Genomic DNA, 26,909 nt, shown 5'->3' with positions numbered 1-26,909 from the left:
TACCTAATACGGAAAAAAAAACTTGTATGTCATTGACCATTATTGTTATCGCAATCAATAGGCTTCTAGTCCATCAATAGTGACAAATGATTCATTGGCTAACAAACGGTGAAACTAAAGAACAAATAGCTCGTGTCGATTTTTTATCTTCATAGAATACATCAACACACCTAACAATCGAGTTGATAAGGTATGAATACAATTTGTAATGAACAGATTTCCAATTGGGAAACAAGTAGTCCAATTGAAGAGAGTAATAACAGGCAAATTGGCAGTCTTAAGCTATTAAGCGTTTGTAACAAAAATAAGATGAAAGATATTGAAGCGGATCATGTAACCAAATCGGAAATAAGAAAATTGAAAGAACTGTTAGTTTAGGAATTATTGGTAGTACCTACGCTGAATACTGTATAGTTACACCTTTAATCACTGATTTTATGAGCAAGGAACTTCTGAGAATGAAAGAAGACATAGGGAAACTTGCTATATTAAAAGATTATTTATTTACGAACAAATGAATATGTAATGGATGGTTATTGGAGCTGAGAATACTCTCAACAAATTCCCATGACATGCCTCAGTATATTGTACTGAGGCAGCCTATTTACTGAAGAACTTGCTTCACTTGAATGCCATTCAAATAAAAATAACAGTAGCCAAGTCTAACCGAGTAGCTCTTTGTGAATAAAAGACAGCTGAATACTAAGAGATAAGAGTTTCTAAATTCGTCTTTTAAACCATAATGAGATTTTCGTTTGTATGATTCAAAAACAAACATTAAAAAGTGAACCGGCTGGCGCAAACACACTCAAGTGTTTATTAGACCAAGAAATCACATCGAGCCTGTTGTTTGACCACCCAAGGCGAACAATGTTTTAGAGATACTCGTATCATAAAATCTGGCTTTTTATCTCAACCAAGCTCGTTTAAGCGTAAGAGAATCAGACAAAGATTTAACACCCACTCGGATTCTACTATCAATTGGTTTACAGCGGACGTACGGAAACAGGACAACTCTCAGGGAAAAGTATTTTAGCCGGAATATTCAAATTTTATTAACGTTGATGCTTGACTCAGCAAATAAAGTTTAACCCGCGTAGGCGTCTAAACAGATTCATACATCCAATTAAGCGACGTTGGTCCTAGTACATGACAATTTCTATAAATAATTTTCGCGGTGACTCGGACATTCGTTGTAAATGTCTCACTTGAAATGTTTATTTAATTTATACCAATAATTCTCTCTGAATTATGGGCGTGGGCAGGAAGACGGTGTTAGATCAGATATTTATTGTGAAACTACTCGTCCATTTACAGACGATTTATTGTAGGAGCATCACGTATTTGTAGAAACTTTTAAACTTTGAAATGTCAAATGGAAGAAAGTTTATGAACTAAACTTAAGTTTAAACAACAAAACACAAGGAAGCAATTTGTGTTTAAAACGACGAAAACGAAGATAATCTTGGTAGTAGTATTTAAAAGGCTATAAATTAAATGAAATGACTTTTATAGACAAACTAGGTTATTCCGAATTATTGATTGTCACGTAAAGTATACACGACAGGTAATTATAGTATATGAGGTTGGCGTGGCCATTGGTGAGAAGAATTCGTCTGCATAAATTGCCAGTAAAGTCTGCAGTGCATGCCAGGCATAAAACTGAACAGTAAAGTTTTTACAACTGGCGAAACATCAAAGGTGATTAAACCTATCGGCTATGGCGAGCTCCACAATAAACCTCCAAGGAATTGGTTAAACAATTTAATCGTGTTAAAAGCTCTTTGGTATCTCGCCAAATTATATTTAATTTACTAATAAGTACATAAACTCCTTTCATGATTGAATAACAACATTGCATGAAATTTCATCATTTTATATTAACTAATGGGGAACAGCAAGATTCATCACAAAGACAAGTAATAATGAAATTGCGTGACGTTGAAAATTAGCAACATTATTGAGCTCTAGTCCATTGATTACGACCTTCCAATTGCTCATTTGAATACAGTTGGAATTGAATTCATCCTAGCAAACACTTCGCTAAATCCATGGTGCAAGCTCCAAAATTGGACGCAACTGTCACCGCCCAAACGTCATGTTGTCCTTTATTAGTGGACGTATTGACAGAACGCGAACAACTAACGACATCGACAGAATCGGGCCAAATATTTGGCTGCTCAATTAAACAAATGAAATTCGATGTGGTACAACACTTGCACGCGAATTTTGGGGGAAATTGACGTATGGAATCGAAATGTGGAAAGAAAACAAGCTAACGAACGGGGCTGTTTTGACATCTGTCAGCGAGCATTTTGCGAAACGTTCGCTGTTAACAATGCGATAGCTAAGCTTGTTTTTGTTGAACTCCATCTGACAGTGCATGACAAACAAACGTGGAAATTGGGGCTATACTAATGCGGATGCAACGCACCATAGAATACAGGATATGAAGTTGATCAAAATTATGATATCAGAGCGTGTGCATCGCTATCAAACTTTATATAGTCATTACCAATTTCCAAGCTCATTACCTGATCGCTTTTATGGGACCGCACCAATCTATAACGGCCGGTCACTGCCCACTCGTCGACAAAAAAATAACAAAACACGACAGCTGGTGTAGGAAGAACGAGGTCTAATAATAAAGTAGAAATTCGACGGACAATATCCATTATCTTAATTTTGATACGGTTTACAAAAGAGCGTTAACTCGTGCGACATATGTGTTAGGGCGACGCCTAACAACGGTCAGCAGTAGGATTATAAAGATAACAATTATCAAATAGTTTTTTCTAACATATAGAAGCATCGGCTAAGCTACGCCTTCTGATCGGTGACCGTGACTGATAAGACAGCAAACAGCGCACAAATACTTCAGTCGCGACATCCTTATCAAATATTTGTGATATCAAATATCCAACTTGAAATAAAGTATTTTACCGAGACTCAATATCTATCATCGCATCTCATATGCAATAAAGATGAATCGATACAAACGTCTTCGGACATAAAGTTTCACGAACAATACTTGCTTTCTGATGTCAAGCAGGAAATTGAACCTTATGTTGTCGGCGTAACTTAAGATTCAATGTCGACAATTGAAAATTTATTTCGGCACTCAAACTTCTGTTGACAGCAATCGGTGGCCATCGATAATCCGCTATCTCCCTCACACATCATGACACCATGTGGGTGCGCGTCGTTCGTCGCGGAGGATACGCCGACCACAAAAAAAGCAAACAGGTACCAAACCGACCTTCGTTAGCGGTGCCGAAACTCAAAGCGAAAAAGCCGATAAACATCTATAATTTCTTAGAAGTCACAATTCTTGGGGAGCCGAACTGATGAAAATTTTTGTCTTTAGAGCGTAATTTATCTTTAAACAGTTCACACTACGTGCAGTCGGAAATTCGGTCCGAATGAGTTGTCAACTTACGTTTGAAGGCTGTCTCGATAGTTTATCAGATGCCGTCAGTTGGTGAATTATAGCCTTATTCCAATGCAGGAATGTAAGTTGGAGACACGGAGGACTGGTGACCAATGAGCCGTCTCGATAGAATCAAGAAATTCGATCTATCTACCGGATTCTTACTTGGTAGCTATGGTCAATTTTAATTCTTTAACAAAATAGAGCGATGAATCAAGTAGTACGATGTATTTTCAAACAAGTTTCTCAAAAGCTTTTGAACCGACATGATTCTATCGAGATACAAAAAGTTCCAAAATATTTCGGTAAACTTTAAGAATTTGTAAAAAAAAATATCGGTATCGTTTGAAGCAGTCGATGAAGACATATAGGTGGAGTCCAAATAAATGTTTTCGCCAAGTTGCCAAATTCCAAGAACAAATTGATCATCTATCGCTATCTACAGAAGTCAATAGTAACTTTGAAAACCAATAAAGATGTCTTACAGCGCGCTGGTATGTCAGGGTTATTGTCACCTTTTTTTATCTCAGGTAAAGAAAAGATTGGGCATATGGTTGAGTAAATTGCGTTTCTTATGCCAATGATTGATGAAGCTTTAAATTAGTGTAGGATAAACGCATCGATGCTTCTGCTATAAAAAAAAAACGAAGCAAAAGGTGTTGATGATGTATTTAAATATGATACGCGTCATGGAAGATTATAAAAAGGAGATGAAGATATTATTGGTAAAGTAGATGAGGTAGAAAAAGGGATTCCGGTTCGTGCGCCTATTACTGTTCACAGTTGGGAATCAAAAGATTTTGTGGAAAGCTATTTATTTTATAATAATAGTCGCCGGCGCACGTGATAGTAGCATAGAAAAGAAGGTGTGGAAAAAATGTTCAGATAGAAATCATTGAAAATATTTTCAAAAGCAGGTTTAACAAAATGAGTTGCTAGGAGTTGATGTCGTTAAGAAAGGTTAAGTACGATCTACCCTTAACCTAGTGCAATCTAGTCTCTGCTTATAAAATTATGTAGGAAGTGCACAGATGTGCATTTTAATAAAATATTTCTTATCAACAAAAACGGAGCAACCGTGCAAAGTCATTATATAGTTGTATTTATAATTTAACAGTTATTATGTTAATGTATTGTACAATTTCCCATTGTTTTGTTATGACTATGAATAGTCTTGTGGAATTTTAAGTGTTCTTTGTGTCTGTCTATTATTATTGTTTAATTATTATTTATGAAAATAACTGTTTTGTAAGTTACAATTCTGACTAGGTACTTCTGAAACTGGAATGCAGGACCTACTAATTTTAAAATAATATGTACCTAATTACAAGGCTTTTGTGATGATAATTTACATACATAAACTCATGCCCGTAACACCTTAAGAAGCCACAAGTTATCAAAAATAAGGTAGTTTTTCAAAAACTTTGGAATGGAATGTGTTACTTTTTCCTATCATCTTTTATAATTTGCTAGTTCTAATTATGAAACAAGCATCCATCTAAAATCAAAGACACGTAACGAAGTAAGTACATTAATAAAAGTGGCGCCCCCTAGAGAATAGTTCAAGATGTTGACTCAATTTACCATCAACCGAACAATAAAAAAAGCAATAATCTCTACTAAACCCTTAAACGGAGTCCTTTAAAAACAAAAAAAAAAGAATACAAGCAGGGGTAGCAAAACTATCCGAGTCATCCTGGCAAGTGGTAAACAAACTTTATAATTTGGTGGGACCCATAGGGCTGTTGAGTATGAGAAATATTTTTTATGACTAAGAATAATCTCCTGACTACATCCCGATGTGGGTAGTCAAAGGTACATCCATCACAAGACGAACTAGACCTACACCTCACCGAGCTTTCTGTTAGACCAACATGATAACGTCGCGTCGTCTATAATGGTTCAATTAATAAATAATATTGAATGTGTTTGGTAAGCGTCTATTTTTGATGAAAACTTCACGATTTGTATAAAATACAATGTACTTACTTAACTTTAAAAAGCTAAAGAACTGTCAAAGCGCTGAAGAATTAAGTCAATGCAGAGTAATAGGAAAAAGTTTATAATCTGGGAGGTATTAGAAGTACATATCATTACATTACAGATGGAAAATATTTTTTGTTCTAAAATATTTAATCTTTAGTTATTCAGAAAAACTGAAATTATCATTATTAACAGATCACTCACAACTTTTGTTATTAAAATGTTTTGTTTTTTAAGGAATTAATTTAAATTATCCAAAGATTCATGCCTAATATTCGTCACTGTTTCAGTATCCCATCCCTAGTTCGAGAACAATAAAACAGTTTTTATTGAAATGTTTAGGATAACTTTAGCACCATATGTTTGGCGCCATGGGACCAATAACTTACCGTCAACTGGTGATCTAAAGGACTCAAGTGTTCGTGATGATTTGCGTAAAACGGAATGTAACTTATGAGGGTAATAACGATTCTTCCGCTTTTAAATAAGGTGGATGCTAATTAGGTAGAATAACATTTTTGTGCCTCTTAAAATAAATAGTGGCCGTTGGGATTAAGCAGCGTGAGTTTGGTTTAGCGCGCCATTTTGATTAGTTTTTTTTTAAATATTGATAACTTATGATCATCATTTTCATTTGCTGTGTTAGATAAAAAAGATGCTACAACAAAAAAAAAAACTTTTCTATTTCTCTTTTGTTTGTATTTTTTTAATTCTTGTGCGTGCAAGAAAGTATTTGTTATATCGTATATTAAAATGTCACGCTTAAAATAATCTGTATTCACACTATTTTTTCCATAAGTAGGTACTCAAATGTATTGCATGTTTTATTTCTATATTTAATAATGCTCTATATGTTCTATATTTAATAAGAACTCTACTTGTAAGCCTTCGGAGAGTTTAGATCTAGAAATAAAACTTACAGTTTATCTGACCCTAAAATAAACGAATAGTTACCGACTTATTGCAATTACTTAATAGTTAGTTTAACGAACTGACGTGCGTGTACGAAACGATTGATGAATATACGTAGAGGAAGCAAAAGAAGTGTGTTAGGATCGAAGCAAATTAAATAGAATTCCATAATATCTGCTTACCGATGGGAAATAGGTGTATGCTATTGAAATTGCACTATTTATATTAACACAAATCCCTTGATATTTCCAAACGGAGTGCCCTTCCAAATATCGTATTCTTCACAAACTTGAAAACCATTTCTTTAAATCAAATCACTAATTTTATTAGAAACGCTCGAATAAACACATTGTGTTTCGCCCATTCGAAACCTATTGTCGACTATTTCATATATTGGTTTAATGATCTCGACAGTTTGAGTGAAAAAAAAATCTATTGTCATAATTAAATTATGGTCGTGGGGTGCATTTAGCCATCTGTTATGCAACTACGTTTTTCTTTGCAGTCGCATGCTAATGACATTTTTTGAAAAAAAAAAGAAGGGCTATAATTAAATGCTAATTTTGAAAACGGAATTAGAAATTCATTTTTGTGGAATTTTATCGACGTAAAGGGTAAATAAATTGTATAATTTTTACACCGATTCATTATCATAAAATTACATCGCAACACGCAAATAAAACGAATTCGAACCATTTTATTAATAAGTTAAGTAAAGATATTAAAAAAATCTCATGAGGTACTTACAAGAAATCGCATAACAAAAAAACGAAATAGATTCGTTACCATCACTAATTCACAAACACAAATACACTCCACAGAAATATCAAACAAATAGACGTCAACATAAATAATATCACAACCATCATTGTTATTTCAACGCAGTTCCGAAACCAAATCTACACGACCACTAGTCCCTACACCAGGCCGCATCCGACTGAATAAAACATCGCACCGACCCAGCATATGGTCGCCGAAACGGACCCCACAAAAACCATTCACACAAAAATTTATAACACGTCAAATCTTCGGAGAAATGGTTTCCTCCAGATAGAGACGTTACTTTTATACAAGTATAAAATTAATTGTGCAGGCCTTTGGACGCATCTGCCGCTGCCATTGTCCTTTTTTTTCTTGAAGGCCTCTGCTTGTTTGTAAAGATGACAGCGAATAGACCTATATACATATTCATACGCACACATTCCTTTGCGTATAAAGTGGCTCGGGATCAGATTTTCTCATTAAAATTCATGTAATCGATACCAGCTTCATCGTAATTATTCCCAATGTTAATTCTGACGTTCGAGTTAAAAGCTCATGTTCCTCGCGCCTTACTCGCGTTACTGATACCGATCGTCATAAACCATCGATAATGAATGTCTCGAAAGCGAATGCTTTATATTACATTTCAATTACCATATAAAATGTTCGTACAAGAGCCACGGTCGAACGCAGCCTCGTGTCGATAATCATCTAATCAGAGATCATTCAATAACTTTTATTCCAAGCACCGAGAAACCGATCAAAGCTTTTACAATTCAAGCCATGTGAGTCTCTAATGGGCCGTGAATAAAGATGATAGTACCCTGCACAAATTGACAGACCAAATCTCGCGTATTATCTTTAAGGCGCACGTCTCCTATGTTCAAAATATCAACACCGGAATAAAAGAAACAATTCAAACTGACACTTATGCAGATTCTGTTTGAGTTTGTTATTGGGAGAGCACGTAGCAAAAGAACGACGTTCTTACCTTGGAAAAAGGAATGTGGAAAACGTCAATGAGTGTTCGAAATTCGAAACGCAAAACGATGTTTCTCGAGTTGTCGGAGCCATCAATGTTCGGAAAGTTGTCAGACGAAAAAATAGAGCGAGATGCCTGTGCGAGCAATACGAGTTACTTGAACATACTGGCTCGTCGAATTTCTTTTTCTTTTCAAGCAAAACATAGCTTCATTACGGGTATTGTTTAGTTCGAATTAAAACGATTTTTTCAAACAAAGCCCGAATGCATTCGATGCATCGATCCACTTTTCCCTTGATAGCTATAAAAACTTTGTACGAAACTTTACAACTTAATTACGTACATCTGTTAAAGCGGACGACTGACACGATTTATAATGCACCTTTGTACCGCAATAAATTGTATCAGAGACAATAAAGTTATTTTGCGGGTACAAAAAAGAGGTTGAAGAAAACAAAGCGCATAATGAATTAAACAACATAATGAGCCATCGATTTGGGATGGGGTCGGACACCTGCGAGATGGTGAACTAAACGTCTTCATTATAAACGAGAAAGGTTCACGAAACAGGTGCGCTTGATGATTGGAAGCTGCCAGCCCTCTGATTGGATAGCTAATTGTAACGTGTGGACTAAAGATTATGATGATGATTGTTTTTTTTTTAAACTTATATAATTGCCTAGATGTTGCCTGAGACTTCTTTTGCGTGTATTTGTGGTAAGCTCTTCGTGTTTCATTTAGAGTTTAAATCTATTGATATCGGTACTGTCATCTATATCTCTTTAACATAACGGACAAGAGCTACTTTTCCGAATTTATAATAATAATTCGGACATAAAAACTCTTTTCACGTAAACTTAGATATTGCGTCCCTTGCCTTGGCTTGGCTCGTGTGGAAGCATGGAATCTGATACGAAATTCCAATTGAGAATATTAAAGTCTCCGTAAACGTTGTTATAACAGAGCTATTAAATGTTTTGTGGCTTAGCTGAAGTCATTTACGTCCGTCAAACGCGAAGGTGGAACATCTGTTTTAACATGTTGGCTGGCAGTTAATAAAGCCATTCCATTTTCAAGCAGAGAATCGTAAAGATTCGGCTTTTAAAAGAAAATAAATTTGCGTTGCGACGGCCCTTTTTTGTTAATCGACACGGCTTAACGGTAAGTGTTAGGCCCACAGTCGGATTAGAGTTTCTATGAATACAAAACTTGCTGTTCTGAAAATGGTGACAGAGTGATGATAATTTAGCGTTGCTGTCAACAGAATTGGTTGAAACAGGAAAGTTAAGCTCGAGTTTTAACTTCCTATAATTTCTTGTCTTCGCGCATGCGTGCTTTAAATCTTAATTACTCAACAATTAAGTTGTTTTCGGACTGTGAGGTAAAAGTAGTATTTACGTTTACTCTTGCGCACATTTGATTTGCAGGGACTCTTATTATTTTTAATCATTACTGTCAAGATGGAAATCGTCATGAATGACATGACCACTTGAGAATCATATAGCGTTACTAAATATACCTTTTTTTTTCTTTTATTTTTAAATGCACCGTCCTGTACTTTTGTACAATATAATAAGTATGACTTACCTAATACTACAGATCATTTAAAGTAAAACAAAAAAGTGTTTAAAATGATAGATCCTATATGCGATTCTATTTTCTCTAAACTTCATTTTTAATAGTTTAAAACACAATACTTTATGTACTAGAAAATTCTGGCGACTTTGTCTAATCGAAAAAAAAGTTTTTATGTACAATTATGTACAACAGCCATGTTTTTAAAAAGGAATAAATGGCAACACTCTAAAAACAGAAGACTTGCACCGCCCGAGGCGTGCGATTCTGTGAGCTACCGCACTCCGCAACTTTGATTGTACATCATTCAGGCTTGTTCACAACAATCGTTAGCATGTCCGGCGATCATTTGGATCCTTGTTTATTACAGCAGGCAACATTTGAGGGAATCGAGTTGGAGATTCCTGTTTAAGTGGTTAGGTATTATGACTGCTTGTTATATTCGGTGTACTATGCTCAGATCATGCATATTCAGTTACAGAACGATTTTTTTTATTAATTGTGTTTTTTTTTTAATACACACATAAACTCGCGTCTATTTCCCATCGGAATAACAGAGAGTATGGAATTCCATTTGCTTCGATCCTGACACACTTCTCTTCCTTCCTCCACATTCATCAATCGCTACATACACACACGCACGCCGATTCAGAGTAGATCGTATTAAACCTTTTCTAAGGACATCTCCAATTTTGTCAATGGACGTCTTTCTTTCTCTGTCAGCCCTCCCACAAACCTTCGATTTCTATACTGGTTTCGTAATTCTATTATCCTTCATCCGCTCTGCGTGTCCAAACCAACTTAACATTCCCTTCTCAAAAAGTCACTATATCGTCTTTTTTATAAATAAAACAGTTATAACAACAAAAGTACTCTAAACCAGCGAGCATTCGTGAAGTCTTTGATGAGTGTGGAAGAAGCGAAAGCGGTGACTCAGGATAGTAGTAAGTAGAATTCCGTGGTCTCTGCTTACCCCAACGGGGAAAAGGCGTGATCTTATTTATGTCATCATCATAATCAATTTAAGAGCCACGCTCTTGTCGGGGCAGCAATTTCCATGCTACTTTTTAGGGAGAAATAGGGCAGTGGTTTCCCTCTTGCCTTCCGCCTCGCAGTACTCTGACGCAAGTGGGATGGCTTATGTATGTAGTTGTAATAAAACAATTAAATAGTCCATTGTTTATTAATAAGATTTGAAAACTAATTCGCAAAACATCCTAATCATAAATCAGCACATCACCATCAGCCCATTAACGTCCCCACTGCTGGGACACGGGCCTTCCCTATGGATGGATAGGGAGATCGGGCCTAGTAGCTCGAGTTTTCATCTCGAGCTCCTCCGTCGAGCTCCTTCGGAAGGCACGTTAAGCCGTTGGTCCCGGCTGCATTAGCAGTCGTTAATAACCATCAATCCGCACTGGGCCCGCGTGATGATTTAAGGCCCGATAAATCAGCAAAAATAGCTATAAATATAGTCACCAAATTATTCCCGATTGTATTTATTACGGCGCCATTTTACGGCTTATTTGTATTCGATATAAAAACAAAATGCTTATGTAAATTATTCCAACCAATACGAAAATGTTACCAACCGCAAAAAATTTACTGTTTTGTATAAATAAATAAAAACACGTTAAGGTAAATCGACGTTTTGCATTTCCTTATTGGCGTTGGTCGTAAAATTTAGTCTTTTATGTATTCTTCTTTTAATTTAGTCTTTTATGTAAATGCTTCGAAAATAGGTCATTGTGTTATTATTTATGGAAAAGTAGGGCGTTAAAACGGCCACATCGAAGCAATTCATCAAAAAAGCAATATTACTTTTTTTTACTCACTTACGTTTATATGCGCAAATGTCAAAATGCCATATTTTTTGATGAATTGCTTCGATGTGGCCTTTTTAACCCCCTCCCCCCCAGGTCCGTGGTCTAGTGGTTAGAGCGTTGGGCTAGAGATTTGGAGGCCCGTTACATATCACTTTGAGAGACAGTCTTTTGTTTGGCTAGAACATTGAACGGTGAATCTCCTTCTTCTATTGGATTACCAACCCCCATCAACCTTGGTGTCAGGGTTATTATGGAGCCGCCACAGGCCCCTGACATGACTTATGTAACGACTACGTACTTATATAAGTAAGTAGTAACCGGGACCAACGGCTTAACGTGTCTTCCGAATCACGGATTATCTTACTTTTGGACAATCAAGTTATAAGCCTGTAATGTCCTAACCAAATTGGGGATCGCAAAGTGATTTTTGTGATTTGTCCCAACTGGGATTCGAACCCGGGACCTCCGGATCGTGAGCATAACGCTCAACCACTGGACTACGGAGACCGTACATCTCCTGATTGTCCAGGTATGTAGTCTTTACATAGTCATGTCACAGGCCTTTAGCAGCTCACTAGTAGCCCTGAAACTAGGGTTTATGTAGAAGACAAGTTGAAAACTAAAATCTCTGTCACGTTCTTACATAAGTAATTCTAAGATTGTTTTGATTTTTTGCAAAGCTTTTCGTTAACATCTTAATAAAGAATAATAATGACGCTTCTAAACTTACCTTTTTAACGATCGCTTCCTTATGACGTAACCTAAAACAATACGAAAGAAAAATTAGGACAATTATTTTAAATGTTCCATTTACATTTCTTTCTTTAAAGGCGGGAATAAAATTTTCCTTTTATTTCACTTTGAAACGAATTCATTTAGAAAACAACTTTATAACACCGATTCGCAACTATAAAACTGTTAAATGTTTTACGACTTTAGTCTTTTACAATCCACTTTTTGCTTTAGTAGAAAATAACTTTATTATGATCAGTTTCGTGCTACAATGTAGCGTCAAGTTATGATAGAGTAGGGAAAAAATGAGAGACGTTACTAAGAGATAAATTATATATCAGTCAATACATCATCTGTACTCAGCTAGGTTAGGTGTAAATAAAAAACGTAGAATTCAACCGCCTTATTGAAAAGAACAACAATATAGAAGGGAAGCTACAAGGAAAGAGAGGAAAGGGAAGACCAAGAAGAGCTTACATGGAACAGATTAAAGAGGAGGTGAACGTCGTGTCTTATAAGGAAGTGAAAGAATTGGCCTTTAATAGACAAGAATGGAGAATGCTACACCGACAAGAGCGCCTTATATTTATGACGATGATGATTGAAAACTGCGTATAGATAAAACCATTTAAAATAATACGCGCCACGAAAGAAGTCCCGCGCCCGTGGCACTAAGTCTGAGATTCTGCATAGGATTAATATGACTTGTCAAATAGTTCTATTACAATTTAAAATCCGTAGACATTTTTGGTGACGCGGACGATAGGTATTTAAACCTGGTATTGTTTTTAATTTTTGTTTTCTAAAGAGTCGACGGTTATTTATAATGACCACGTTGTAAATTTCAACTTAGGAATTAAGTCCTCTTCAATATTATGGGACATACCACTAGGCCTGAGACTTCTCACTGACGGACCGTCCGTCTGTGGTAGAGAACGCGCCATTTTGTAACAGTTAATTAGGACCCTATCTCACTAGGACACCATGGTTGTACAGTCATAAGCAATATAATGTACCCACTTTAGGACTCTGTCGCACTAACATATTTGATATTTAGTGAGACTTGCAGTTCAATTTGTCAAAAAAGTTAATGTGACATGGTACCAAAGTGTATACATATTAATGCTCGTGAACGTACCACCAGAAGAAATTATTTTGGATTTAGTTTTCGGCAACAAATATTGGTTGCGAAACCAGATGGCGTACTCTGCGTATGTTTTGGTGGCGCCACCATGATGTTCCGTCCAAGTAGTTAAATGTCATCTGTGGCAAATCTCAATAAGTCACATCGAAAAAAATACACCAACATAGTTACGTTGTGCATGGAAAAACTTGTAAGTAATAGAGTTATATATTACAAGGTCAAATGAATTCGAAAAGTTACATAAAACTGATGCAATCAAAAATATCTTCAAAAAGAATTTTAACAAGACACGTACCTATGACGAGGCGTTTTATCGAAACACTTTTTGAAGGAGAAAAAGCTAATTCTAATGATTCCACTTTCATTCCCTTCACACGTTATTTCCATTACCTGGAAGACGCTGGCGCAGGTAACTTTAAAAATATAGTCGTCACTTTCTCGCATACTGGTTTCAGTATATGCTGTCTCTGTCGTTCGTAAAACCCTTTGCGGCATCGAGAGATCTGGGCAAACAACGCATGCATTCTGAATTAAGCAATTATGGTTAATTTCGAGTCTCCCCGTATTATGGTGAAGTCGTGTCGGCGAGAAATGTGTTATTTTGAATCATAATTTGTGAGAAGGCATCCGCCAGACCAGCTGTAAATTACACCCTGTACGGACTTTGTTAGAGAACCGATATCGTTACTTTTTCGTCACTAATATCTAGTAGAGTAGAGTAGAAAATAGATAGTTTCACTGTTATTTCGCATCACTAGTAAAATCAAATTGCAAGTAACTAATGTGATATCGATTTTGGAGTTGAAAAAGAAAAGTCTGGGGTGCAATTATTTTAATGAGTTTAGTCTACACGATTGATAATAGTTTTGTGACTACTTGGAAATAAAAAAAGTACTTATTCCTAATTTAGATATAATATGTGACTAGGAAAGGAATGAATTGTACTGCATACTGAGACAGTGACAATTCAGTAGTTCAAGTTTGAATCATAAAAAAATGATATCACGTGTTTTCCAGGATTTGTGCCCGGTTAATGGCAATTTTTAACCGAGCACAAATTCACATTTAATAGGAGACAAAAACAGCTGGCGAGAAATGGGTTTATGTACTAAGCATCTCTACCTACCCCTTCGAGGATGCAGGCGTGACTATATTGTTCTGTAGGACATTTCCGTGCTTAGCTTGATCAATATTCATTAAAAATAAATGAGTAGAAAAATGAGGTGTAGATACCTTAGTATTAGAATCTGAAGTTGGTTAAGCCGAATGTCAAAATCACAGTTAAGAAATAATTATTTTAATACTATAAGTTCATATATCCATTTCAAGTTTGGATAGCGATAATACTTTTACACCGTAAACTATAACAAAAATAGCTTATATACCCACTGCTGGGCACAGGCCTCCCCTCAATCCACCACGCTATTCTGTGCTTCGGAAGGCACGTTAAGCCGTTGGTCCCGAGCTCCTAGCCCAAATACCTCCGACCCGCACACCGTAAACCAAATTATAAAAAATAAATCTCTATAACTAGTTCGGTTAACAAATGCCTCAAAAGGGGTTGTAAAGTCTGTCTAAGGTCTTTCTTCAGAAATGCGTTCAGGGTATTGAGGATGTTAATATACTAAAAGTCCCCACGTCTAGGGGGAGAGCCGGAGTGGGAGGAGGGGGGAACGGTCCCATTTTTGAGTTTAGATACTTATATCTCAAAAACGGATCGTCCTAGAGAAAAAAGTTCTTCCATTGAATGAAAGGTCATAAAATTTCCTACACTCTTAAAACAGTTCAGATACTCGATAATGCAATGTATCTTCAACATGAACATCACTAACAGTTTAAAAAGTCCGTTTACCTTTAAGAAGTGTTAGAGCCATAACGCTATGGAACGCAACAAGCAGTGGGTCCAACATTACAAATTGTGTAATGGCCAAACCGTTATTGGCAAGATGGATTTTATACGTGAAAATAACCGTTTATTATGCTATTGAGTAGTTCTGCTAATGTAGTGGAAGGTAATAGGTATAATATACACTTCTCATCAAAAAAATCGAAACACTTCCGTTTTCATTGTTTCTGTCCGAATTTAACACAAAAAAGAATTCATACGATGAAAAAAAATACATAAATGTATAGCTGGCAGTTTGGCCATTACAGTAATAAGCGAAAATTCTAAATTCAAAATTAGAATTTCATTTGTTTATCTTATAAACGAAATGAATCACTGTTTTGAGACAAATGTGTGTTTAGGGTTAGAGTACATTTAGCGTTTAAAAACTAAAACTTGGCGCCTATCCTTAAACTTTTTGTTTTTTATTTCAATACTGTGACTTTGGGACGTCTGAAAAAAGGTTTTTTTTCTAAAACGTATGGATACTTCGCCCACAGAAGCCGCCCAAGTTGTGGCATTGCTGGATTCTGGCCTTAGTCAGCGTGTTGCGGCTGCAAGACTGCATCTAAGCCTGTCATCTGTTCATAGAGTCTATAAACGTTATCGGGAGACTGGTTTGTTCACGCGCCGTTCAGGATCTGGCAGGAATCGGGTCACTTCTGAGCGAGATGATCGATTTATTGTAACAACTTCTTTAAGAAATCGACGCCTTAACGCTTTTCAACTGCAGCAGCGGCTTCGTGTTGTACGAAGGGTGGCTGTAAGTGACTCTACAATTAGAAGAAGGTTGAAGGATCGTGGACTGGTACCGCATAAGCCAGCAAATGGGCCGAAATTAACTGCAGACCATCGAAGAGCGCGCCTTAACTTTGCACGTGAGCACCTAAATTGGTCATACCTACAGTGGAGCAAAGTTCTCTTTTCTGATGAGTGTAAAATTATGCTGTATGGTAACGACGGAAAGAACAAGGTCTACAGAAGAGACGGAGAATGCTATGCACAATGCTGCATTGAAGAAAAGGTCAGCTATGGTGGCGGTTCGTGGACGGTTTGGGGAGGAATCAGCGCCGACGGTAAGACAGAGCTTGCTTTCGTGTCTGGGCCACGTCTGCCTGCACTAAACTGTCATCGGTACGTCGAAGAGTGTCTCGAGCCTCATGTGATGCCCTATGCACATTTTATTGGCAACGGCTTCATATTCATGCACGACAATGCTAGGGCTCACACCGCGGGCGTCGTACGAGATTATCTTAACGAAGTCGATATCTCTATTATGGAATGGCCAGCAAGAAGCCCGGACATGAATCCCATTGAACATCTGTGGGATGAATTAAAGAGACGAATTCGAGCAATAGATCCTGCCCCAGAAACACTTAGCCAGCTGCAAGATGCAATCCAAGAGGAATGGGACAATATACCACAGCATGTGATCGTGACTCTCATCCGATCGATGAAGAACCGTATGGAAGCAGTAATTAGAGCTCGGGGAGGGAATACAAGTTATTAAATAAACGTTTTTTAGCTTTTTTTTTTCATTTACGTGTGTTGTTTTATCCATTTCCTTTATACTCCATACGGAATAAAAATGACTCATTTAACAAAATACGAAACCTATGAAAAATTCATTTAAATTTAGAACATTAACATTAAGATTTGATAAGCTCATATTACTCACTATTAAACGACATTTAACATTTATTCCTAAATGTACACATTTTTCTGATAATCCTGACAAAACGTAAACTTGCAAGGTGTTTCGATTTTTTTGATGAGAAGTGTATAATGTTCGATGAGTTTTTGCGATTTTGGACATAGTTACTTCCTACTTAAAACGGTCTTTGTAGATATGTATGGATGTTTTTTTTTTGTTTAACGACCAATGGGCGACCAAATTCTCAAAAAGGTAACTAGGCCTAATGGTCCTAAGAATTGAGCATTTTACGCCTAAATAATTTTAAATAGAAGGAGAGATATAAAATTGTAAGGAACACTTAAAAAAAAACATTTTTTTGGATGAAATTACTACCTAAATACTGAAAGTGGCTCGAAAATGGCGCTTCATCTGTGCGTAAATGGACGCGTAGGAGCAAACGTTTCTTCTGCTTTAAATCAAAAAGTTATTGTAATTTAGGTAAGTAGGTACTCCACCTTGAGTAAATTGACTTGGTGGTTAGTAAAGCCACAAAAACAATCGTAACTAGGGCAAAAAATACCTTTTTATAAAAAAGAATAGAGAAACAAATGAAACTGACGCGATCTATCAATCACACTTTTTCATACAAACCTAACTTGTCAAACCGAATCATATTTGAAATTGGAACATTGCATTTAAAAAGAAAACGAAATAAGAAATATTAACACTCAACCGCCGTATTCTAATTTTAAATCATAATGTGAAGTGATTAATATTCTCCGGGACCGCTCGAATGACACTCTACGTCAGCGTTCCCTAATATGATTGGACGTTTTCATATAAATTACAACACCGGGCGGGGCCTATAGGCGTAATTAAAAAGCATAGATTATTATCGCGTCACAAACCAGGCAGGTTTCCGGCGCGTAATTGTTAGAGGAACTGTTTAAAAAGTTTTAATTATTAAAAAAAACAACGGTCTAATATGTGAAAAGAGTGGTAGCTTCAGAACGTATCTACATTACATACATAATTATTTTGGGAGTGATACTATTTTTGAATTTAGAACGACCGTTTTGGAATATTCCATAGAATTAAGAACACTAGATTTAAATTTATTTTAATATTATTTTAAATATTTGCCACTTTATACATAGGTAAGTTAAATACATAATAGAAAATATTTTGCAGTAGTTTAAGACCTGTCTTTACTTAATACCGTCACTAATCAGCTTTATGTTTCAAAATTTATCTTTGAGTTACAAAACGTTTGTATTCTATTGTCTTTGCGTTTTCCTGGCCAGCAATAAATAACAATTCATACCAACACAACACTAAGAGAAACTAAATAGCTAACTGTTTCTGTAATTCTCTCCTTCCATTAGCGTGTTTCCATTATAACTACGCCATTATTCTACCAAAATACTTTTAGCACTGAACTGAACACTTTGTTTTCTTCCTTAGAACTTAGAGCTAAGAAACATTACTATTACCTAGGTATATAGCTACTAATTTGGGGTTTTGGTACATTTTCATACATATTTAACCCGCGACGGTGCGCGGAGAGGCATTATCAGTTTCATGCCTTTGTCTGTCTGTCCGCGTCTTAGTAACTCCAGAACGGATGATCCGATTTAGTTGCTATTTTTGTTCTCTTTTTGAAATCTTTTGCAACTTGGCTAACCCCGAGGTAGCGTTCATGCCACTGCATATAGGTATGATGTTGGTTGCGCGTCCTGAGGTGTCCAAGTGAGATAGGGCCCTTAGGTTGCGTCGAAACCGATACCTAAGTAAACGTACTTAGTGTATTTGACATGTACCCTGTGTCACGTGTTGTGTCACGGCACGAGTTGAGATGTGGGTGTAATATAATACACGGCATGTCACAGCACTGCTGCTTATCACGTCTTGATGAATTATCCTAGCTAGGGAGTTCTCGTGCTGGTTGGTGGTGTAAGGCACAAGCACCATGGTCTTCAGCTTATGAGGTTTTTGATTAGACTCTTTTATTTGATTAGTCACTGTGGCATTGTTTTGGGCGCTAGGTTGACCCTTACCCTTATTTTATTTATTAAAGGTCACCAACAGAGTTAACAACAAGTCTCTTACAGTTAAGAACTTCATAAAATGACATAGTCATAAGGTTTATCATGTCCTTACTTCGTATCAACAGTGGCAACAAGTTGTCTTTGATTACTTGTGGCCCTGCCCACCCCATTAGGGGTTACTGGCGTGAGTTTATGTATGTATGTGTCACTGTGTGTCATCGGGGTGCTTCCCCGGTATTGCCGATTCGCACCCCGGTTCCAATATTGCACCAGTGTGTTAAAGATTTTTAAGGTCGTCAAGGTTGGGACTGAATGCTTTTTAACATGATGGACCATCATAAGTATTAAAAAGTATGTGTGTTCATAAGTGTCAAATCTTCAGGTTAGGTAACTAAGCGGACCCTGTGAGAAACAGGATAGTGCTAGGGAGAACGACCGTCATAATTATAGGCTACGAGCTGATCACCTTTCACTATACGGTTGATTCTATCCATCTAAGAACTTCGTTTCAAAAGTGACTTCGATCTCTCCAGCGTTATCTTTGTTAGGTCTGGACTTTTACAGAAGCGACTTGAACTATCGTGACTATCGTCTTAAAAGTGACTGCTTCTTGCTGAAATCCGGTCATGAGTTGGACACGAGTCTATAGACAAGAGTTGGGCGTGAGTGCAATAAGGAGAGTACCGACTTATCAAATAAAAAGGTAAAGTCATTTTCTTGCCTCATGTCTGTAAAACAGAAGGATCTACACAAACCCCATATAATCTCATAAAGGGTGAAATCCGCTTAAGTTTTTGCCTCGTCACCTCAACTTAGCAAAACGGTTACGCCAGGCTAATGTTACCATATTCCTTCTCCCTCACACATTATACAGTATCGGGGCTTCAAGGAAACAGTTTGATATGCTAATTCTGATAGGAAGGTGTATTAATTCATGCCTTATTGGCTTCGTACCAGCGTTGGGGCAACGCTATTTCGGAAGCCGTAGATAAGTTCGGTATTTGGGTTAGGGAAGTGGAAGCAAGATAACTTGCAAGATAATTTATTGTGAGATAAGTATGCGTTACCGTATGATATTGAATAAATAGGTAACGAATAGTCGTTACCTATTTATTAAGGAATGACTTTAAGCCTTAGCCAAGCTGCAAACGACTGTGATAATCGTCAGTAACAATGATAAAAATGTACAGGGTGTAAGTGACATCGTAACGAAGATTTTGAGGGGTAATTCAGCCCATGATTCTGAGTTGATATCAAGTAGAATTTTCCGTCGCAAAAGTATGAAACTGAATATAATTTTAAAAAATTCCAAATTTTCAGAAATTTTTCGAAATTACACTTGATATCAACTCAGAATCATGGTCTGAGTCATTCCCCTCAGTATTACTTACGGTGTCCCTAACAACCATACGCACTTGTATGTCTACCTGTAAGTACTTGTACGGGGTGTAAGTGACATCGTAACGAATACTGAGAGGGACGATCATTATTCTGAGTTAATATCAAATGGAATTTTCTATCGCAAAAGTATAGAATTGGAAATAATTTAAAAAATGAAAAAAAAAAAACATGAATTTTGCGACGGAAAATTCCAGTTGATATTAACTCAGAATCACGGCCTAAATCATCCCCCTCAGTATTCGTTACGTTGTCACTAACACCCTTGTGTTTTAAATTGTGTCGCATTAAAAATATTTTTTTATATAAAATAGATTTCCAGTGTCATACATATTTTCTAGTTCTTATAGAAGTAGGAAACTTCAAGGTAATCGATACCTACTCTAAAATCTTCACAGATTAGAATCACCCGAGCCAAACCTACACAAATGTCACATAGTATCAGATACACCGCCCATAGCTCAACCAAATGTCAGTTATGATCATATCTGTAGGCAATTTCCACAAAGCGTATGTTTGGGATGCAAATTGTACCACTATTAGGCATATCTAGTTGATGGTTGTCGTTAATGATTTATCATGTTGCGCTTCGGGCTTTGGATAAGGCGGCATATAGAGTTTCAATAAGCATATATATACGTAATGGTGCTAATTCCTGCAGACGCCATCAAATTCATTTTAACTTATACCTGTCATTTTCTTATCCGCTGAAAAAGAAAGAGACGGGTAATCGACAGACATAAAATTTATACAACACGTCAATTTTAAGCAGCAATCTAAAACAACCGTCTAAAAAATTTACATCGGCAATAACCCGACAGAGTTAAGTAGACAGCACGTCAAACGAATTGCATACCAGCGAGATGCCTATTTTATTCGCTCGCGTAATTCATTCGTTTTAAAATTAACTTGTTGACAATCATCTGTCCCTTTCCATTTTGGCGGATAAGAAAATGACGGGTATAACTTAAAATAACATTAATAGGTGTCTACAAGAATCGGGGCCAATATTTTTGATACAACGCGGACACTGCAAAAATCAACAGCTGCAGCTTTTTTGCAGTTGAATTCATTCTGTGTGTTTGACACAAGTGAAAATTCACTCTCAAACTATATAATTTTATTTAAGTATACCTACTTAAACCCTTTTAAGATAACACTTTAAAAATTATGCCAGAAAACTAAATCCCACGTATTTTTACGAGCAAAAATATAATCTGTATGCAAATGCACTCATTAAATCGAAATAAGCGAGCTAGTTTTAAACACGTAAAAAATTTAATGTTAATGAATGTAAGATTTTAATGGAATAGTGGCAGTAATCTTTTCATGTATTATTGTAAGAAAGTACATTTAAATGAAATTGCAGAATTTTATTATTTACAATTACTTTTACGTAACAGCCTCCGTGGTTTAGTGGTTAGAGCGTTAGGCTCACGATCTGGAGGTCCAGGTTCGATTCCCGATGGAGACATTGTCAAAATCACTTTGTGAGATTGTCCTTTGGTAAGAAATTTGCAGGCTTGAATCACTTGATTGTACGGAAAAGTAAGATGAAGGCCGCATATAATATTCACCTAAGAAAAAAAAGATGTGTGAAATTTGTTGCCATTGCGCACTTAATTTTATATGCTCAAATGTCAAATTGCAATGTTGTTTTTTAGACGAATTGCTTCAACGTGGTGTTAATAAACACCCAGTTAATTTGTCCTTTTAAATATTTCAATATTAAATAAATATATATTCAAATCAAAAACCTGCAACACAATATCACCACTTGTACATTTAAGAGCAGGTTTGGGCGGGAAAATTGTTTTTTTTTTTTTAACATTGCGCAATTCAGCCACAATGTTCCAAGTAATTTATGTGCGTAGGCTACAGATGTAATCTCTTTGAATCCTCGCAAACGTAGAGGGGATGATGTCTAGAGGAGTAAGGTATGAAATAAAATTTGAATTTATAGAATTGTTTTTTTTTTAATAATTTGAAGAATTGATTTATGGTTGTGTAGATGGTTGTACATAACTTACCTATCTACATTTCGACAAATATAATCTTCCTCTAAGATCTTATTTTTGTTTGTGAACAATTTATTAATCTTCTTCTTCTTTGCGAGTCGATGGCGATCGATACTAAATTTTTGCTGACCAATAATTGGCCACGCTTACGGCATTGTCAGTGGCTTCGTAAAGGTCTTGAATAGTGCAGGTGTTAGGGCACTTAGGACAGCACAAAAGGTGAGCCATAGTTTGTGGTGATACTCTACACTCGCAATCATCGCAACCATCAACCAGATTTATTAATTATAAGATTTGACTTGGATTTTATATTCTACAATTAAGTAGGTTACAAATTAACTTTTTATGATTTCCAGATTAATATTCTAAGTAAAGATTCGGAAAAGTTTTTCATAGATAAAATAGCTTTTTATTGGGTATTTTTTTAATAGGTTTCACAAAATTACAAAAGTAAGGGGTGTACAGAGCCACTAGTCACATACATAGATAAACTCACGCGTATTTCCCACTGGTGCCAAGAGGCCATGGAATTCCATTTGCTTCGCACTTGACATCTCCACTTCTCTTGCTTTCTCCACGTCGTTTTATATACGCACGGTGGTTTGGAATAGATCATACAGAGTATAAGTCCTTTTTTAAGGACAGTTCCAATTTGGTTGATAAGCCACAGCAAAAGGCATCAAAAGATAAGATAATATATTAGTATAAAATTGAACAGCCTCCGTGGTCTAGTGGTTAGAGCGGTAGGCTCACGATCTGGAGGTCCGGGTTCGATTCCCGATGGGGACATTGTCGAAATCACTTTGTGAGACTGTCCTTTGTTTGGTAAGGACTTGACTTGTTAAGGAAAAAGTAAGATGATTCCGTGCTTCGGAGGGCACGTTAAGCCGTTGGTCCCGGCTATTAGCCGTAAAAACACCTCCACCAACCCGCATTGGAGCAGCGTGGTGGAGTATGCTCCATACCCCCTCCGGTTGAATGAGGGGAGGCCTGTGCCCAGCAGTGGGACGTATATAGGCTGTTTATGTATCAATACGTCTCTGCTTACCCTGGTGGGAAATAGGCGTGAGTATTTGTATGCAAATACCAATGCGCCGTCCCATATACTTACAGATTTTTTTTCTCTCCATACTAACAGTATGCGTGTACTCTGTGCTTCACCCTACACCTATTTCGCACTTCTCACGTAATTTCCTTTGAATATCTTAAGAAACTGAACTTGTCAAAAGGATTTCAAGGCTTTGGAAGGGTTTGTGCGACTCACCAAGCACATTAAGGTGATGAAATTTGAATTTTTCAATCTTATACCAGCTTAAGTTGGATTTGTTGAAGTATTGCGCCTAGCTGTTGGTGACGATTGAGTATCTAATGCCTAAAACGTTTTCAAAACAGTGTTTGCGAACTATCGAAAGACAAAATATCGAAATAACGTTGCACTATCAAATCAAACTATCGAAATGACGAAATACATGGGTGGGTTTTCGACTTTTCGAACACCGAGGGGTTAAAAAGGCCACATCGAAGCAATTCATATAAAAATGTTAAATAAACTCACGCCTTTAATCCCTAATGGGATGGGCAGAGCCACAAGTTGACATCTTGCAGCCACTGTTGATACGAAGTAGTAAAAAGGAAGTAGTAACGGCCTCCGCGGTCCAGTGGTTGAGCGTTGAGCTCACGATTCGGAGGTCCTGGGTTCGATTCCCGGTTGGGACATATCACAAAAATTACTTTGCGGTCCCTAGTTTGGTTAGGACATTACAGGCTGATCACCTGATTGTCCGAAAATAAGACGATCCGTGCTTCGGAAGGCACGTTAAGCCGTTGGTACCGGTTATTACTTACTGATGTAAGTACGTAGTCGTTATATGAGTCATGTCAGGGGCCTTTGGCGGCTCAATAGTAACCCTGACACCAGGGTTGATGAGGTTGGTAATTCACCTCACAATAGAAGAAGAGTAAAAAGGATATGATGAACTTAATGATGACAAGAGATCAGTCTATCACCCATAACTACTGTCCATCATGTTAGGACACCATCCTGCTGTCGGATTTTACGACTTACCCGGGAAGGCAGCTGAACATGTTCCATGTTTTTTTTCTTCCAGTCCATTCCAGTAAAGTTAATCTTGATTTTTTTTGTTGTTTATATCAAATCGAACCAACGACTCTACGCTTAAAGTGCTCCATATTTATCTGAAATACTCGCAAGAGATACAGAGTATGTAAATTTTATGTTGGCAAAAAAAATAGATAAGTAACCTACTACTTTATAAAATTGGCCATGATTACTTTTAAGGCAGTTCTTTACATTTTTAAGTAAAAACCTTCCATCAAAACCAGTGATATGCTGTTCCTGCGAATTGTTCCCACTTTGGATACGCTCCCAGCAATAAAAAGGCGCAAAACTGAATTAAAAAAAGCTTTATTATTATTACATACATAAACTCACGCCTATTTCCCACCGGGGTAAGCAGAGACTATAGAATTCCATTTGCTTCGATCTTGACACACTTCTCTTGTTAATATTATTAAGGTTTTTTATATTATGTATAATGTATTTTATTTGTTTCAATACCTATTTTGTATGTGTGTGCATAGTCTATTATTTATTATTATAGTTTCTTTAGATCATGAATAGGTATATTTTTAGTAAATATTATAATTTATATTGAGTATTTATTAGGAGCTCGGTGGCGCAGCGGTAAACGCGCTCGGTCTGCGATGAAGTTAAGCAACTTTCGCAAAGGCCGGTCATAGGATGGGTGACCACAAAAAAAAAGTTTTCATCTCGAGCTCCTCCGTGCTTCGGAAGGCACGTTAAGCCGTTGGTCCCGGCTGCATTAACAGTCGTTAATAACCATCAATCCGCACTGGGCCCGCGTGATGGTTTAAGGCCCGATCTCCCTATCCATCCATAGGGAACACCCGTGCCCCAGCAGTGAGGACGTTAAAGGGCTGATGATGTGATGTGAGTATTTATTAATAGTACGTATAAATTATTTATTATATTAACTTTAGTTACCTTTTAGGCAGTTATTTCTTGTTGCACCATCTCGCATCCAGGTTGTTGGAAGAAATTGCTCTAGAGCAATAAGGCTGCCCAAATTGTACTATATTCATGTGTTATGTCTGATTGTTGAAATATAGTTCTGTGCAATAAAGTATATTTGATTTGATTTGATTTATTACCTAACCTTTAGGTACATAAGATCAGAGTACAAGAAACAACAATTTGAAAAATGAAGCAGCCAGAGTTTTTACAACGGGAGCATCCCTAGAACGGAATATCACTGATCGTAACCTCAGTTCGGCTTTCTCAAAGTAGCTACTAGTATTTACTTTTTATTTTATACTCGATATTCTTACCAGCAATCGAAAGATCATTACGCGTAAAAAACTCACGCGCAACTTTATAATAATGCAGTACAAAAAATATGTGAGGCCAGGATATGCAAACCTACACCCATAGCAAATGAACGTCTAAAATTAAGTCATCATGTCTTGCTGAGGGTTCTTGAATACTTAGCCCTGCTTATAATGTACAAAGGAGGAATAAATACTACAGAAAATTATGCTCTACAAAGTACACCTACAGTTGCATTTCGTTTGAGAAAGCAAAGCAGCGTAAAAAATTGCATAGTCATCCCGGGTAAGCGTGACGAATCGCAATGGAGTCGTCAATTCACATTCTTGACAAAACCAACAAGTAAACCAGAAAAAAAGAAAAAAAAAGTAAACAGGAATAGAATAAAACGAATGTCGCAGCGTGCTACTGGCCGGTTGTAAAAACTATTGTGTATTCTTGTTTTCGAAAAGAAAGGCGACTGGAGTTACGTACTTGAGTTTTTGAATTTAGAATTATGAATGGCGCCCACTCGAGTTTTTACAAAAGAATAATTGTGAAATTGTTAGTGCATTTTTTAAAGAAATCGAATTTTAATAGTAAAACATAATTAAATATTTCAAAAATACAACTTATTTCGCAACACGAAATATAACACCGAAAACAAAGAAATAGTAATTTATTTTTATTATTTTAAAATTAGAACACTGTTAACGTAAACTGCTCATTTTAAGTATAAAAATTAAAAAGCTTGCTTTTTTGAATATTAATTTAGTTTCAAGTTCCAACACAATGGGTTTAGTAGAGTTTTGTTTGCTTTTTCGAACGTGAAAACCAATATTTATGGAGTGGCCATTGACATTTAGGCCGTATCTAAATCGTCACGTACTAGCCCGCTATCGTCGAGCGAAGAACTCTTGAAAAGTGTTGTAGGCTTATAACTTGGTCAAATTTAGAAGGTCACTAACTATTCTAGTTTTATCGCTGAACGCAAAGCTTTTTAATGTACCTAATAATATCAAATAAAAACATAATTGTATATTAGATGAGCCTTTTCAAAGAGTCTTTCTAAATCACTATTATTTATTATTTTATTTTACTTAGGTAAATGCATCATTCATGCACGGTTCACGATTAGTCGAATTCTGTTATTCGAGCCCTACATGCCAACATAGGGCAAAATAATTAGAAGAAGAAGAAGAGAGACATGCATAATACAAATTAAAATAAAA

General features: G+C 36.5%; 1 long non-coding RNA gene across 1 annotated transcript in view; it reads right to left on the bottom strand.

The window, feature by feature from the left end:
- The window catches only part of LOC126375354 (uncharacterized), a 122,406-nt gene that overhangs the window by 11,745 nt on the left and 83,752 nt on the right, over positions 1-26,909 (bottom strand). Inside the window, exon 3 of the long non-coding RNA XR_007567559.1 lies at positions 12,201-12,231. This is a non-coding gene — a long non-coding RNA (uncharacterized LOC126375354). The remainder of the gene's footprint in view (positions 1-12,200; positions 12,232-26,909) is intronic.

The sequence above is a fragment of the Pectinophora gossypiella genome, chromosome 18, assembly GCF_024362695.1.
Source record: "Pectinophora gossypiella chromosome 18, ilPecGoss1.1, whole genome shotgun sequence".
Classification (NCBI taxonomy): Eukaryota; Metazoa; Arthropoda; class Insecta; order Lepidoptera; family Gelechiidae; genus Pectinophora; species Pectinophora gossypiella.
Note: the sequence above shows the minus strand (reverse complement) of the source record. Positions and strands in the feature narration are given on the sequence as shown.